At 34.0% G+C, this 15,304-nt stretch overlaps 1 pseudogene; it reads left to right on the forward strand.

Annotated features, from left to right (window-relative positions):
* The first annotated feature begins 733 nt into the window (after positions 1–733).
* On the forward strand, positions 734–830 carry LOC122098332 (annotated as a pseudogene).
* The last annotated feature ends 14,474 nt before the right edge of the window (positions 831–15,304 follow it).

Raw genomic sequence — 15,304 nt, forward strand, 5'->3', positions numbered from 1 at the left:
CTGCAACTATGAAAATATTTGATGATAGAAAGGCAGTAGTGTAATTCCTGCATGGTTGGATGGTAGACAGGCCAGGAGATTAGGTAATAAATGCATATGAACAATTTATTCTCCCCCTTGTCTTTAGCTACTTTTGAAATGGTAGGTAAAATAAACAATTATATTTTGATAAATACGTTCTAGTCTGAACAGTTCTGTCTGAAATGTTCATCTCTCTATGATCCCTTGTAACTAAGATTTGTTTTGTTCAAGTGAGACAATCTAGGGTGTCAGGGTAAGATATTCTGGTTGGTCTGCTCCTACATGGAAGAAGGGTAAAGAGTCAGGGAGATATTTGTGCCTGTAAGACCTCATTTGGGAAAATTTCAGCTGTAGAGGTTTAGAAGTAGCTCTTAATCAAGGCTTACTTTCAATCCATTAGCTCCACAAAGGTAACTCAGTTGGATAAATAAGTACTTGAAAAAGCCATCACCTTTGGACCTAGCTATAAATTTTTGAAATTAAAATCAAATCCCAAATGAAAAAGACTTAAAATAATTATTGACACAAAATATTTCAAATGTGAGCAATCGACTGAACAATATAATTTTTTCCAGTATTCACAGAATTTTAGGGAAATAAGATCAATCGCATTGTTAGGAACAATAAGGTTTCCTTGTTACAAATAGGCACCCAAGGATATAAGCCTGTTTAAAGATTGCATCATTAACTACTTAAATTTAGAAGACACTACATGCTTCAGCAACACGTATACCCAAATTAAAATACAGAGATTAACATGGCACTTGCACAAGGATGATATGAAAATTTGTGAAGTATTCCATATTTTTCATTCTTCAGATTCAAGAAATGAAAAACAGTTATTAAAAAGCTGATTACAAAATTACAAATGTAATAATACATGTAATTCATATAATTAAAAGTTAGTTTGACCTCAGTGTATAAAATCTTCACCTTAGAAAGGCTTTAACATAGCATAACCTTTACAAAACTGTTGAAAATAGACAACTTTGTCACTTTCTCCCAAAGAAATAAAATAGTATAAGGACCTAGGAAAAAAAAGAATCTTAAAATGTTTCTATCTGGAATGCAATCTGAAAGGACATACTAATGAACCTATATATTATAAAACAATGTAGAATTTAGAGTATAACTAGGAGAGAATAAAAAAAGATTATGGACATTATACAAACATAGATTATAGAATATTTTTAAATAGACTATTTTCAGACAATGACCAGAAATACTTCAGTTTTTCTACTACTCATTTCAAAAGATAAGTCAAAATTATTTCTGATTAAAAAATAACCAACTCTGCAGAAATCATTATAGATGTATATAAAAACTCTTGAATATATTTTGACATCAAATGCAGGCAATTCACTTGGAAGTATTCCACAGAATCCATGAATTTTTACAGTAAGAGATTGTTGTTGCCAGGTGCCAGTAGCCATGCCTATAATCCTAGCTACACAAGAGGCTGAGATCTGAGGATCTCGGTTCAAAGCCAGCCCGAGCAGGAAAGTCCGTGAGATTCTTATCTCCAATAAACCACTAGAAAACTGGAAGTGGAGCTGTGGTGCAAGCGGTAGAGCACTCTCTTTCAGCCGAAGAGCGCAGGTATAGCACCCAGGCCCAGACTTCAAGCCCCACAACCAACCAAATAAAAAAAAAAAAACCAACAACAACGAGATTTCTTTTATTTAGATTGTGAAAATATTTTGTAAGGACATAAAAGGATGGACTGTCATTTTTGAAAATTAAGAAACTTAACCAAACCATTAGGACTGAGGAGAACAATTTGTACAGCCTTCCAAAACTTCAAAGATGTAGTGATACATACTTTTCCTTTTGGCCATATCAAATTCAGTTTCTTCCAAGTTGTTCTTCAGGCCTGGATTGACATAAGGGTTCAACAGAAGGAGATCCAAAGTATCTTTGCTATCTCAATTTTCAGCATCAAGATGCAAGGGGGTCAAGAGGCCTTTAGTTTTGGCATTGGTATCTGCATCATGATGCAAGGGGGTCAAGAGGCCTTTAGTTTTGGCATTGGTATCTGCATCATGATGAAGTAAAAAAGAAGCCACACTGGTATTATTCCATATATATGCATTGTGCTGGGGTGTCCAGCCATCTACAGTTACTGCATCTGTCGCTGAGCCACCAACTCATGGACAATGTCTAAGTGTCCACTGTAGGCTTCCTGATGAAGTTGGGTATATTCATCGTCATCCCTAGTATTCACATGAGTGGCCTTTTCGGAAAGTAGTCTCCACACTGTAGTAAGCTGATTATTTTCAGCAGCCCAAAGAAAAAATTTGTTTGGATCCTTCTCCATTTAATTCTTGCAATTGATATCATTCCTCACTTGTTCATCTTGTTCCTCATTTTCATCATAATTGCCTAACCAGAGACTTTGAATGCCAATGGGAATAAGGTGTCCATGTATTTCCCTACATAGATTGAACTGGTCAGAAATATCCAGTGAATTTTCTGCATATGTTTTTTCACCATGATTTCTATTCTCTTTTTCCATTATTACTACTCAAAATTATTCTAACTTGAGAGTAGGGAATTTATGGAGAGCAGAGGAAAGATGTTCCTCAATATTAAAAGGTACAGACTCAAAATGAGGACCATGGGTGTCTTTATGTGCAGCTTGTTCTAGGAATTAGAAAACATGAAATAATGACTTCTTTAAAAATGATCTGGGTAATGTCAAAGCAGAAAGTGAAATGAGGAAACCAAAAACATAAAAGCAAAATAAATTAGGATAATTATGTAACAATAATATTATGCTGATTCTGAACTGCTGTTTGTTTGTTTGTTTTTGGGTCCGGGCATGGGGCCTGAACTCTGGGCTTGGGCACTGTCCCTCAGCTCAAGGCTAGCGCTCTACCACTTGAGCCACAGTGCCACTTCTGGATTTTTTCTTTTTGCTTATGTGATGCTGAGGAATAGAACCCAAGGCCTCAGGCATGCAAGGCAAGCGCTCTACCACTGAGCCACCTTCCCAGCCCGAACTATTGTTTTGATTATATTCTCTAAGAAGAAAAAGCGAGAATAGATAGCAAAGGACTACTAATATGTTTTGACTTCTCATTAAGCACCTTCAATCACCAAAATCACATGAAAACAATAGACAGGCCTACTTTATTAGATGAAAACAAGTGTCTTTAAAAAAAAAAAACAAAAGAATTTAAGTAGTCATGCAAAGGACTTCGATTTTACTACAGCACTATACATTTTTTTATAATGTTGAGTAACAATAAATATTGGATCCATTAGAAAGCTCTTAAAGCTTATATGTTCAATAGTAAGTTCTCTTACACTATATCATGATAATTTTTGCAAATGATCTTACCAAGAAATTTACATTACTAACTTGAATTTCTGACAGAACAATATCATCACTGCACATCTTGCTTTTATCATCTACGTTTTAAATTACTATTTAAATATGTGCATTAGATAAGCATAAAAGACTAATAGAAGCCACGCTGATGGCTCATGTCTTTAATCCTAGCTAATCAGAAAGATGAAATCTTACGATTGAGGTTTGAAACCAGACCAAGAAACAAAAAGTCCAGGGGCTGGGAAGGTGGCTCAGTGGTAGAGCTCTTGCCTTGAATGCATGAGGCCCTGTGTTTGATTCCCCAGCACCACATAAGCAAAAAGAAAAAAAGCCAGAAGTGGCACAGTGGCTCAAGTGGTAGAGCGCTAGCCTTAAGCTGAAGAGCTGAGGGACAGCACACATACCCAGAGTTCAGGCCCCAAGACCGGACCCACACCCCAAAAAAAGAAAAAATTAAAAAAATCCATTAGATTCTGATTTGAAGGTAACCAGCAAAAGCTAGAAATGGTACTGTGGTACAAGCGGTAAAATGCTAGCCTTGAGAAAACTAAAACAAAAAAAACCCAACAAATTCTGGGACAGAGCCAGGCCCTAAGTTCAAGCCTTAGTATTAGCACCAAACAAATGAATGAATTACTTAATTAAAATAAATTAAGTGGTCACATGTGGCGAGGCAAGTAAAATGTAACACCCGTGGTGACGGGATTGTGTATTATTTTGTAATGAGGTAAATTATCATTTGTCCTAATCACTAATATTTTATTTGAACTTTTTTGTAAAATAAACCCTGAATTTAGCATGCCTGTATATGTGTGTGTGTACATGTGCACACATGTGTGTATGTGTATATGTACGTGTGTGCTGTTGCAATGTTGCTTGCCATTGTGAACAAGTTGAGGCTGAAAAGATCTAACTGTGTTGCAATATTTTATTTATCAGTATCTGTCATGTCATTTCTATGGAACCACCCTTCTGTACATTTTAGTTGTCAAATAATAACATCATCATAATCAAAGCATTTACAACATTAAGTTAGATAAAAGAGACCGCTTTCAGCACTTATTATATGTTAGGTGAGAAGATACAGACATAATTAGGTAGTAAGTTATTGGTGTAAGCTGATTGTCAGTACAAAATATGTATTTGATCTCTTAAATTTTTTATACATTTAAGATATACTCATGAAGTGGGTTTGACTGACTTGACCAAACAAGTATTACTCTCTGGTTATTCCTGTGCAACACAAGGTCGATAAACTCTTTCCAGATTTCTGTTGAAAATAACTTTCTTAGTAAGATCATATCTATTCTAAGAGATAATCAACTCCATATTACATTTGAATATCCCATCTTATTGCCTGAAAATCAGTATTGTGGATATGCTTGTTAGATATTCCTTTCAAAAACAAACAAACAAAATCATGTGTCATCTCCAAATGGTGGATGTATTTGAAGTTGTTTTGTACATGCAAAGGGATCTTCAAGAATGGCTCTTTTGTGGGATTAACTATTGCAACTTTAACAAATAAGGCTTTTTAAATATCTTTTCCAATATAAATAACATCCCAGAGCGAGTCCTAAATTTCTGAAAAAATTTTGACTATTTAAGTATTATTTCAGTTCATTGACTGTAGAGCTGAAGACATTTCGAAATAAATATTGTTAAGATCTGAAAATGTAAGTAGGTATATAGGCTTTTTATGCATCATTTTATGAAAACCCAATTTTTATGAAAGTAAATGAAATAGAATAATAGAATGTAAGTGAATTTCATAAGCTAATTATTAGTATAACTTTGTTTTCTATTAACATAGTCCTTTGAATATAGATGATGCAGTTAAATTATTTCCTTTGTGTCTCTTAACTTTAGTTAGTTTTAGAATCTGTATATGTAGAAGAGTGAATTTGTAGTATAAATAAAGGTCTTTAAAATGATTAGGATTAATCTTGTGTTTTGTGTCCTACGCCCAAGAAAATAAGTTATTTTCAAGTGTTAATAGTTCATCATTATCATTATCATAACACATTTTGAAAAAATGCAGTAGTATTGATGTCTTTTTAAACCAATTGTATTCACAAGTTGGAGAGTCTTAAATTCATATGTAAGTCTTGGTGTCTATGAGTTTTAACCTCTTGTTCCTAACATTAATGATAGGCCAGACTGCATTTTGGGGTATATGAAACGTAAAATATTTATCTGGGTTCAAATGTGATTTTTATATCAGTCTTGCTTTAAGAACATTTTAAAGTAATACATTTCTCTCAAAATGTTGGGTGTAAAAGCAATCAAAATACATCTAATGGTAAACAACTTAGGTGAGCAATGTGAAATGATTGTTTCCATAAGATCTGCAGTCTGTTTCCAACAGGATTTGGCAGGTCGTTCTTTCACTATGACTGTGTTAAACAGAGATGTGGTCCCCAGGCAGTGCAGAGTTCAGTCATGGGATAGTATATGATTTCTACTATTTTGAGCGAGAAATCAAGAATGTTATAGTTGAGCAGTTCCTTTCGCCAGGGAAGTATAAATTGATTATGAACTTAGAGTTTTCATATTACAGTTACTTATTTTCTTTTTTTTTGGTCAGTCATGGGGCTTGAACTCTGGGCTTGGGCAGTGTCCCTGTGCTCTTCCACTCAAGGTGAACGCTCTGCCTCTTGAGCCACAGTGCCACTTCCAGTTTACTAGTGGTTTATTAGAGATAAGAGTCTCACAGTCTTTCCTGTCCGGGCTGGCTTTGAACTGTGATCCTCAGATCAAAGCCCCCTGACTAGCTTGGATTTCAGACGTGAGCCACTGGCATCTACCTGTTACCTATTTCCTAACAAAGTTAAAGGGATATATTATTAGAGTGTGCCCAACAATTTTGGGCAATTTTCTTAGAATTAGTAGATTGAGTGCTGGTATTTTAGTCATAAAATAGAATGAGTTTATTTGATATGGTGGGAATGAGCCACATGCTAACACTTAACATGTGTGCAATGTTGTAATAGTAATTCCAACTCAGAAGTCTTCAATATCATCATCTGAGAATTAAAAATAGAAGTAGTTCCATTTTATGGTAATATTGTGAGTATTAAATTAGATATCATAGGTAAAGTGCTTGGAAAAACAAGCAGTATTTGATACTTTCTACTTGTTATTTTATCATGTGATGATTCTAATATTTTTACTGTGATTTTTATATTGTGTCTATTTAGGATATGCAATGTGCTGAATTGATATTCATTGCATTGTGAGAAAATTACCTGCAGGTAAAATTTCTGAGGAGGAAATTATTATATTGACTCATGGTTTAAGAGAACACAGTTTAAGATCAGATATCTCCATTGTTTTTAATTATATTCTTATTAAATAGTTGTATGAAGGAATTTCCCTTCAACAAATCAGTTTATAAGTACAATGGATCGTTAAATAACTTTCCCACACACTTCCAAACCTCACCCCACTTTATTTTTTCTAGTTTCATACTATCTGCATTGAATATTATGCCTTCATTGTCTTCCTTCATAGCTCTCTTTATTCCTTCCCTTTGACTTCCCCTCACACCTTCCAAGTGATAGTTTTCTGATATTCATTTTGTAGGATTAAAAGTTCCATTTTATAAGAAAATAAACCTTTTAACTAATCCTCAGCAAATATCATGGGTTGGTTAATACTGTTGTCTAAACTTGCATAAATTTTGGCTTCAAAATACACGACGGAACATGGGTCCTTTGTGTGACTGGTTCTGAATTAACTTACTTAACATATTTTTAGATCTATCTATTTCATCACAAATGATTTAACAGTCTTTATAATGGATGGGTGCAATTCAATTGTGTATATGTTCTACACATTCTCCAACCCTCCATCCGCCAAAAGGCACCTGGACTGTTTCCATAACTTGGCTATGGTGAATCATGCAGCAGTGAACATGATTGTGAAAGTGATTTTATTGTAATCTTTTGGAAGAATTCATCCCTATCTTTTTGGGAGCAATCCTCTAGCCAATTTTACAGAATATGCACATCCCTCCCTTCATCTCCATCACAACGTGTTGCAAGTCTTCAAAAACAAACTAACCCCTACTGGTCTCAATAAGCTAAAACCACACGGTGCCCATATTTTTCAATACATTTTTTTCATAATTGTACACATAATTTAGTGAGAACCTTTGATGTACTTTCCTAATGTGGGAATGAGGGACATGACAATAGAGTAAAAGTAAGAAATATGCAATGTAATTGCCTATTATCATATTTAAAATCTTTTTCAGCTCTAATTCATAGACCCACTATTATTTTAATCTTTATTTGATTGCTTCATCTATCTCCTAAATTATAACAGGTGATTTAAATACAAAGGCAAAAAAGTCTAGTTTGATTTTGACACTCATGTGTGAGGATCCATGATATGGGCAATACATGGATTGAAATTAATAGCCATTATTTGTTTTGTTAAAGTAAAATTGGTTTTCCCAAACTGATTCTTGCAATACATATTCAATTCAACAAGAAACATTTGACAAATCCTTGTTTTATTCATCATTAACTTTTGTTTCCATTTTATTTTATAACGAATGATAATTTCATAAACCTACTATAGATACAAAAATATATTAAATATTTCTATCTGAGGATAGGAAGGTGGCTCAGTGTTGAAGCGCTTGCCTTGCATGCATGAGGCCCTGGGTTCAATTCCTCAGCACCACATAAGCAAAAAAAGGAAAAAGCTGGAAGTGGCCCTGTGGCTCAAGTGGTAGAGCTAGCCTTGAGCTGAAGAGCTGACGAACAGCATCCAGGCCCAGAGTTCAGGCCCCACGACCAAACCTCCCAAAATTATTTATATCTGTATGCATTGATATATACATACACACATATATTATACAGGCTATAATGCTAATTTATAACTTCTGTAACAATTTACTAAATTATAAAAACATCAATGGCTCATGCCTGGAATCCTGGTTACTCAGGAGGCTGAGATATAATGATCATAGTTTGAAGCCATCCTGGGCAGGAAAGTCCAAGAGCCTCTTATCTCCAAACAACTAAAAGAAAATCAGAATTGGAACTGTGCTCAAAAGAGTAGAGTGGTAGCTTAGAGAGAAAAAGCTCAGGGACATCACTCAGGCTCTTAGTTCAAGAACTACAATCTACCCTAAAAAGTCTATTTAATTTACCCCTGTGTAAATAGAGTATTTCCATCACCCAAATTCACATCCATTTTCATTTGCAAGGTAACACTATTATGTATGGAGTACCACATACATTATCACTTAAGTAGAAAGCATTGCAACATGGGTTCATTCTATCTCTTTCATGGATTTTAGTCCACCCAAATACTCAAATTTTACAATTATTCCATTAAAGTCATAGCTTTTTTCTTTAATACCCATAATATTAGAGCTTGAATTGAGTGTCTTGTGTCTCATAAATGGGTGTCCTTACCACTTTGTCATGCCCCAACCCTAAATGATCCTGATTAATTTTCAGATAGAATCTGGCTTCCTACTTGTGTGTAATCGTGGGCTCAGCCCACTTGATGTTATTCTTCCTGGAATTTAGAATAACAGATGCCTGGAATTGTGTACAGATCTTTCTACCCAGTCTGGACTTTAACCACTATCCTCACAACAGTACACTCTCATATAGTCAGGATTTTCATAAGCTTATCATAGCTGATTTTTTAAAAAATTTTGCATTTCCTGCAGGTTCTTAAGTACTGAATTAATTTGTGGTTTTGGGGGGGGGGTTGTTTTCTTTCATTTGAATGTATGTGTTGAGTTTTTCTTCACTTTTCCTTTTGTTTCTTTCACGCAAGTTCTTACCTAAAGTGCTGAGAAACCAATTCTTCTTTCGCAAGATAGTGAAGGTGAACATTACTTAGTCCAAAGCAATTTCAGTAATATTTAAACACCTTCATATTTATTAATGGTATACAAATGCTAAGTTGCTGAGAAAAGTCTTTTTATTTTCACAGTTGTCTTTGGGATACACAGACAGATCATGAATTATATGAAGATAATAAAACTACAGATGCTTGCCTGGAGGAGAAAAACCTATCATTAATTGTTTGACAGTGGCTTCCCTTCTCATGAAAGAAATATGTTGCTTTATGCAGGATTTCTCAAAATCAAATTGCTAGGAAGAACCTAAGCAATCATCTAACACTACCGAGTTGAAGGAGATGATTTGACCTCCTGAATAATTGACATTTGGATCAAATAAAAGCAGGCTTCCAAAAAGAGAGTACACTTTAGAAAAACGTAACTAGTTGTATGTAAACTGGTGCTTAGTTGGTTTTGTTAATTTGTGAACTAATACAGGGAAATAAATTACAGCAAGGTTAAAAATTAAAGAACTCTGTATTGAAATACATATTTGTGTGTATGTGTGTGAGTATGTGCACGTGCCTGTACACACATGCGCATGTGCGTGTTCTCATGCATGCAGTCATCATTCTTGTGGCTTGATAGTGCCTGGGCATTATGCCTAAGCTTCTGTGCCCCAGGATATTGCTCTACCACTTGAGCCATTGCTTCACTTCTGGTTTTTTGGAGATAATCGCATGTATTTTCATGATGGGACTGGCTTTGAACAGTGCTCTTCAGATCTCAGCCTCTCAAGTAGCTAGCTAAGCTGATTCAGCCTCTAAGTAGCTAGTTAAAATTCTGCCTGTCCACTAGGCTTCACTGCTCTTTTATTCTTTTCTTGAGGTAATCACAAGTCTAAGTCATGTATATGTCTAATTGCTTTAAAAGTATTGTTACTACTTTGCATCAGAGGTTCCCATCTGTACTCTTAACTATTGAGGAGGCTTGAGAACAGAACCCAGGACAAATTTTAGTGGACTTCCTTCTCAATCTATAGCTGGGTTCATTGTATCATTTCCACCATCCTGCACTATCCTAGAGACTCAGATGGGAAGGACTGCAGGATCCAGGCCAGCCAAGGTAGGAAACTAGACAAGTTGGTGTGCAACTCTGATGCCATTGATGATATGAAGGCACAAAGGACAGATCAGGTTCATGTTCTTGTGGAAAGGGAACCACTATCTTAATATTAACCACTGATATTATGCCATCCTAGCAAGAACAATATCCCAAGTGGAAATCCCCACAATTTACTAAAACCAAAATAAGTATATACATTTTCATCCAAAACTTAGTACAATCTGTTGTTTGCTCTAAAATCATCTTTATCTCATTATCATATAATGTGACAGAATAGTTTCTTCATTAAACTTATTATATATTTAAAAGACCTAGAAAATTTTTTCTCTTATTAAGTGCAAACGAATGTCAAATTGCCTCATTTCGTACATATTTGTCTACCACTGAAAATTAATCTAATGTTTATTATAGTAATATATTCTGATTTATTACTTTACTTTGTAACAGTTTTTAAACTTTTTTTTTCTCTGCTGAAATTTAAGTATTTAAATATTATCACCAACGTATATTCCTTGAGTACGTGGGGCAGTTTCTTACAAAGTTTTTAACCAATATCTTCTAAGAATTTTAATAGGTATATTATTTGGTTTATTTTTAATTTCTATTTAATTTTATTGTAAAGGTGATGTACACAGGGGTTACAGTGACTTAAGTAAGGTTATGAGTACATTTCTTATGGAAAGAACATTGTTATCCCCTCATCGATTTTTTTTTGTATACTCAAACAACTTCTGATACTGTTGCTGTTGCTGTTGCTATTGATCAATGGGTACTTTTGCTTTTTTTGTTCATGCGTTTTTATTATAAAATTTATATACAGAGGGTTTACAGTTACTTAAGTCAACTAAGTGTACACTTCATTTTATTTTCTAAATTTCAAATTTTGAACTTAATTACTTATTTTCTTTTGTTTCTTTAATGTAATTTTTCAGAGTGGTAGGATTAGTTGATTTAATTTTGCATGATTTTCACACATGTAAATTATTCAGACACATATATTTTGCTTTAAAAATATTTAATATGTGAATATTTAAAATTATTTTCTTAATTTTTATATGGTCAGTGAATTTAAATAAATTTATTTTCTTATAGTTCTAAACATATTTTTCCAGGTAACAAATACTTACTGTATTTTCAAAAAGCACATACTTTATTAAGAAAGGCTTCATTACCTGGTCACTTTTTTGTAAATATTTGTACTTGAATTAAAAATGTTTAAGATAGGCATGGTGACTTGGGGCTTCCATTTTCTAGCTCTGGTAGGAACTGCAAATAGGGTTTGTAATTCGGGAAAGCCTGAGAAACTATGAGACCTTATTATAAAAATATCCAGAGTGAAATGATTAGAGATATAGCCATTCATAGCGGGATATAGAGTGCATGGATATCATATTCTAAATCTTGAGTTAAAACAACAGTAACATCAATGTTTTGTCAAAATAAAAGCATATATGTTTCACAATGTTTATTATTTAAAACTTGTTTGCGAAGATTCTCATGTCTTCTATTTCTTAATTTTCAATTTACTTAATCCATAACAATCCAAGTATATTGTGATTATTTTATTTCTACTATTTTAAATATTATGAGCAATGTTTTGATTTCATATATTAACCTACTTTTACTATTTGTAAAAATTTTCTCTGTTTAATATGAAAATATCAATATTCCAAATGAATGGATGTGGTGTGTATGTGTGTGTGTGTTTATGTGGTTTCTATGTGTGTGTGCTTTCTGTGTACTTTGTAATGCTTGGGAGATCACACCATTGTTTCACATATGCCAGGCCAAGGTTTTACCACTGAACCATATTGTCTAGTTAGAATGTAAATAGTTTTTTAAATTATGACTTTTAAATTTTCTTTGCTAGTATGTTTTTTCAAAGTAATATATAATGAAATGTGTACCATATTCTATCCACGATAGCAATTTTTATTGTTATTTTAGTGTTACTTAGAATATTTCCATTGCCTTTCCACTTACAAACTCTTGTGTTTGTTATTGATAAAGGTTTTACTTTGCTTATTTTCTCTCTTCATTGAGTTTGCCTTCAGAGTTTACCTATTCTTTCTCTTATTTATTAGGAAATTAATTATCACATTCCTATTGCAATATCTTTACATTGTAAGAGGTCTATACAATGCTTTATTTTCTATTTTATTTTTTCCCACCTTTTCTGACTCTCAGTACACACTATTTTGTGTATTAAAAAAAAAACTTGATTCAGGACACATCGATTATTTTCTTCCTTCTCTTCTCTGAAGTCTTTCTGTTTTTTGAAACACAATACCAATGACATACAGCTCCTATGTGGTCCATCATCCTATTCCCTCTCACTCTCCTTTGTAGTACATCTCAAGTCGTTATCATTCAGATTTATTAGGCTATAGTATTATCTAAATCTTAACTCATTCCTAAATTAGTTTTAGTTGCTTCTAGCATTCCATAAAGACATTTTTCTATATATAATATCTGGGGTCTTGTGTTTTCACAAGGTGAAAAATATGAGTGACTATCAAACATGTAGATATCTCTACAGAATATTGGTCCACTTGCTCAATGAACTCCTATATAAATTCAAGGAATGTAGGTCAGTTAGAACAATCTTGAAAAATGGTGTAGCTTGAGCCCTCATATTAGATTTGAATTTTATTACCATGTTTAGTAGTGAAGAAAACATATCTCAACTATAAGAATAGACACATATGTCCAACCTTTCTTTAATTTGTTGTGTTTCTGGGTCTCTATTAAGAAAATGTTGGCCTGTGCCAACAAGACCTAGGGTTTCTCCTGCTCGATCCTGTAATGTTTTCAGATTGTCCGCTTTTACTCTGAGGCCTTTGATCCATTTGGAGTTGATTCTGGTGCAGGGTGATATATAAGGGTCTAGCTTCATTTTTCTCCAAGTAGTTAACCAATTTAGTAAGCACCATTTACTGAAGAGGTTGTTTTTCTTCCATTCTTTTTTTAGCTCCCTTATCAAAGATTAGATGGCTATAGGTCTGTAGGTACATTTCTGGATTTTCATTTCTATTCCATTGGTCCTGAGGTCAGTTCTTGTGCCAGTACAAAGTTGTTTTGATTACTATGTCTTTATAGTGAAGTTTGAAATTTGGTATTGATATTCCTCCAGCAGTGTTCTTTCCTGTTGAGGATCATTTTTGATATTCAGGGTCTTTTATTGTTCCATATGAATTTTTGCATTGCCTCTTCTATTTCCTTGAAGAATGAGGATGGAATTTTGATAGGTATCGCATTGAATTTGTAGATAGCCTTGGGAAGTATTGCCATTTTCACGATGTTGATCTTTCTAATCCAGAAGCGTAGGAGTTTTTTCCCCTTTCTAAGTTCTGTTTGGATTTCCTTTTTCAAATTTTTTAAGTTTTCATCATAGAGGTCCAGAGCTTCTGCAAGGCAAAGGACATAACTAGCAAGATCAATAGAAAGCCCACGGATTGGGAGAAGGTCTTCACTAGCCATACAACGGACAAGGGTCACATATCTAAAATATACCTGGAATTCAAAAAAATTAAATCCCCCAACAACAAATCTTCAAAGAAACAACTCCCCAATAAATAAGTGGGCTAAAGTCTTAAAGAAAAACTTCTCTGAAGAGGAAAGCAGGATGGCTATTAGTCACATGAAGAAATGCTCAACCTCCCTACCCATAAAATAAATGTAAATCAAAACAACATTGAGATATCACCTCACTCCAGTTAGAATAGCTAAAATCAAGAACTATAATGACAACAGATGCTGGATGGGATGTCGACAGAAGGGAACCTTATTGCATTGTTGGTGGGTGTGTAAACTTGTTCAACCATTTTGGAAAGCAGTATGGAGGTTCCTCAAAAGACTCCGCATAGAGCTCCCCTATGACCCAGCAATCCCACTTTTGGCCATTTACCCAAATGCTCACAAACAAGACCACACTAAAGCTACCAGCACGATTATGTTTATTACAGCATTATTTACTATAGCTAAGATATGGAACCAACCCAGATGCCCCTCAGTATATGAATGGATCAAGAAAATGTGGTATACACACACAATGGAATTCTATGCCTCCCTCAGAAAGAATGGCATTGCCCCATTTGTTCGGAAATGGAAAGACTTGGAAAAAATTATATTAGGTGAAATAAGCTAGGCCCAAGGAAACATAGGTCTCATGGTTTCCCTTATTTGCAATATCTAGTATATGTCTGAGTCAAGCAGAAAAGGTCAGATAAGGTGATGTTAGGGAAATGAATCCTAAGATATGTATTCAAATGTTTTTTTTTTCTTTAATTCGATTGTTTCTAACAGATTTATAAGATTATTTCTTTGTTGCCTTCTATGTCCCTCCCCCACAGTATAACCTCTGCTTTCACTGTATTGAGGTTGGTATAATTTGTGCCGGGGAAGGGGAAAAACAAATCGTTTAAATAGGGATACAGGTGGACCCATTGCAACAATGAGAAGTACAAGTTGTCATGTCGACAAAGAACTTTAAAATTTGGTTCTGCGGTGGGAGGATTCGGTGAGATGGGGGGAGGATGGGAAAGGATGTGAACGGGAAACAAAGGAGCAGTCTACAGTGCCTGATTAGAAATGTACTCAATCTTGCCCATGTAATTGTAACCCCTCTGTGCATTATTTTCACAATAAAAAAAGAAAAAAAGAAGAGACACATAGAAGAATGTAACAGATTTATCAAAAATAAATTCTTAGTTTTATGGTCAATACATTTTGACAAGGATGCCATGACTTTATCAAATAAAAATATAATCTTAAATGGGTATATTGGCACTATTGTCCCCCTAGATTTAAAGAATGATCTTAGACTACTACCTCTAACCTTATACAAAAATTTAAAGTAAAAAATAATTATCAAACTAAATGTGAGGTATAAAAATCTATAGAACATAAATGTAAACATTCATGATATTGGATCAGTAAAGGTTTCTAAAAGATTGACATTGAAAGTATTAGTTGCTAAAGAAAAGCAAGAATAAACTGATTAATATCAACTG

The sequence above is a fragment of the Dipodomys spectabilis genome, unplaced genomic scaffold (assembly GCF_019054845.1).
Source record: "Dipodomys spectabilis isolate Male_0828 unplaced genomic scaffold, ASM1905484v1 ptg000475l, whole genome shotgun sequence".
NCBI classification, from domain to species: domain Eukaryota; kingdom Metazoa; phylum Chordata; class Mammalia; order Rodentia; family Heteromyidae; genus Dipodomys; species Dipodomys spectabilis.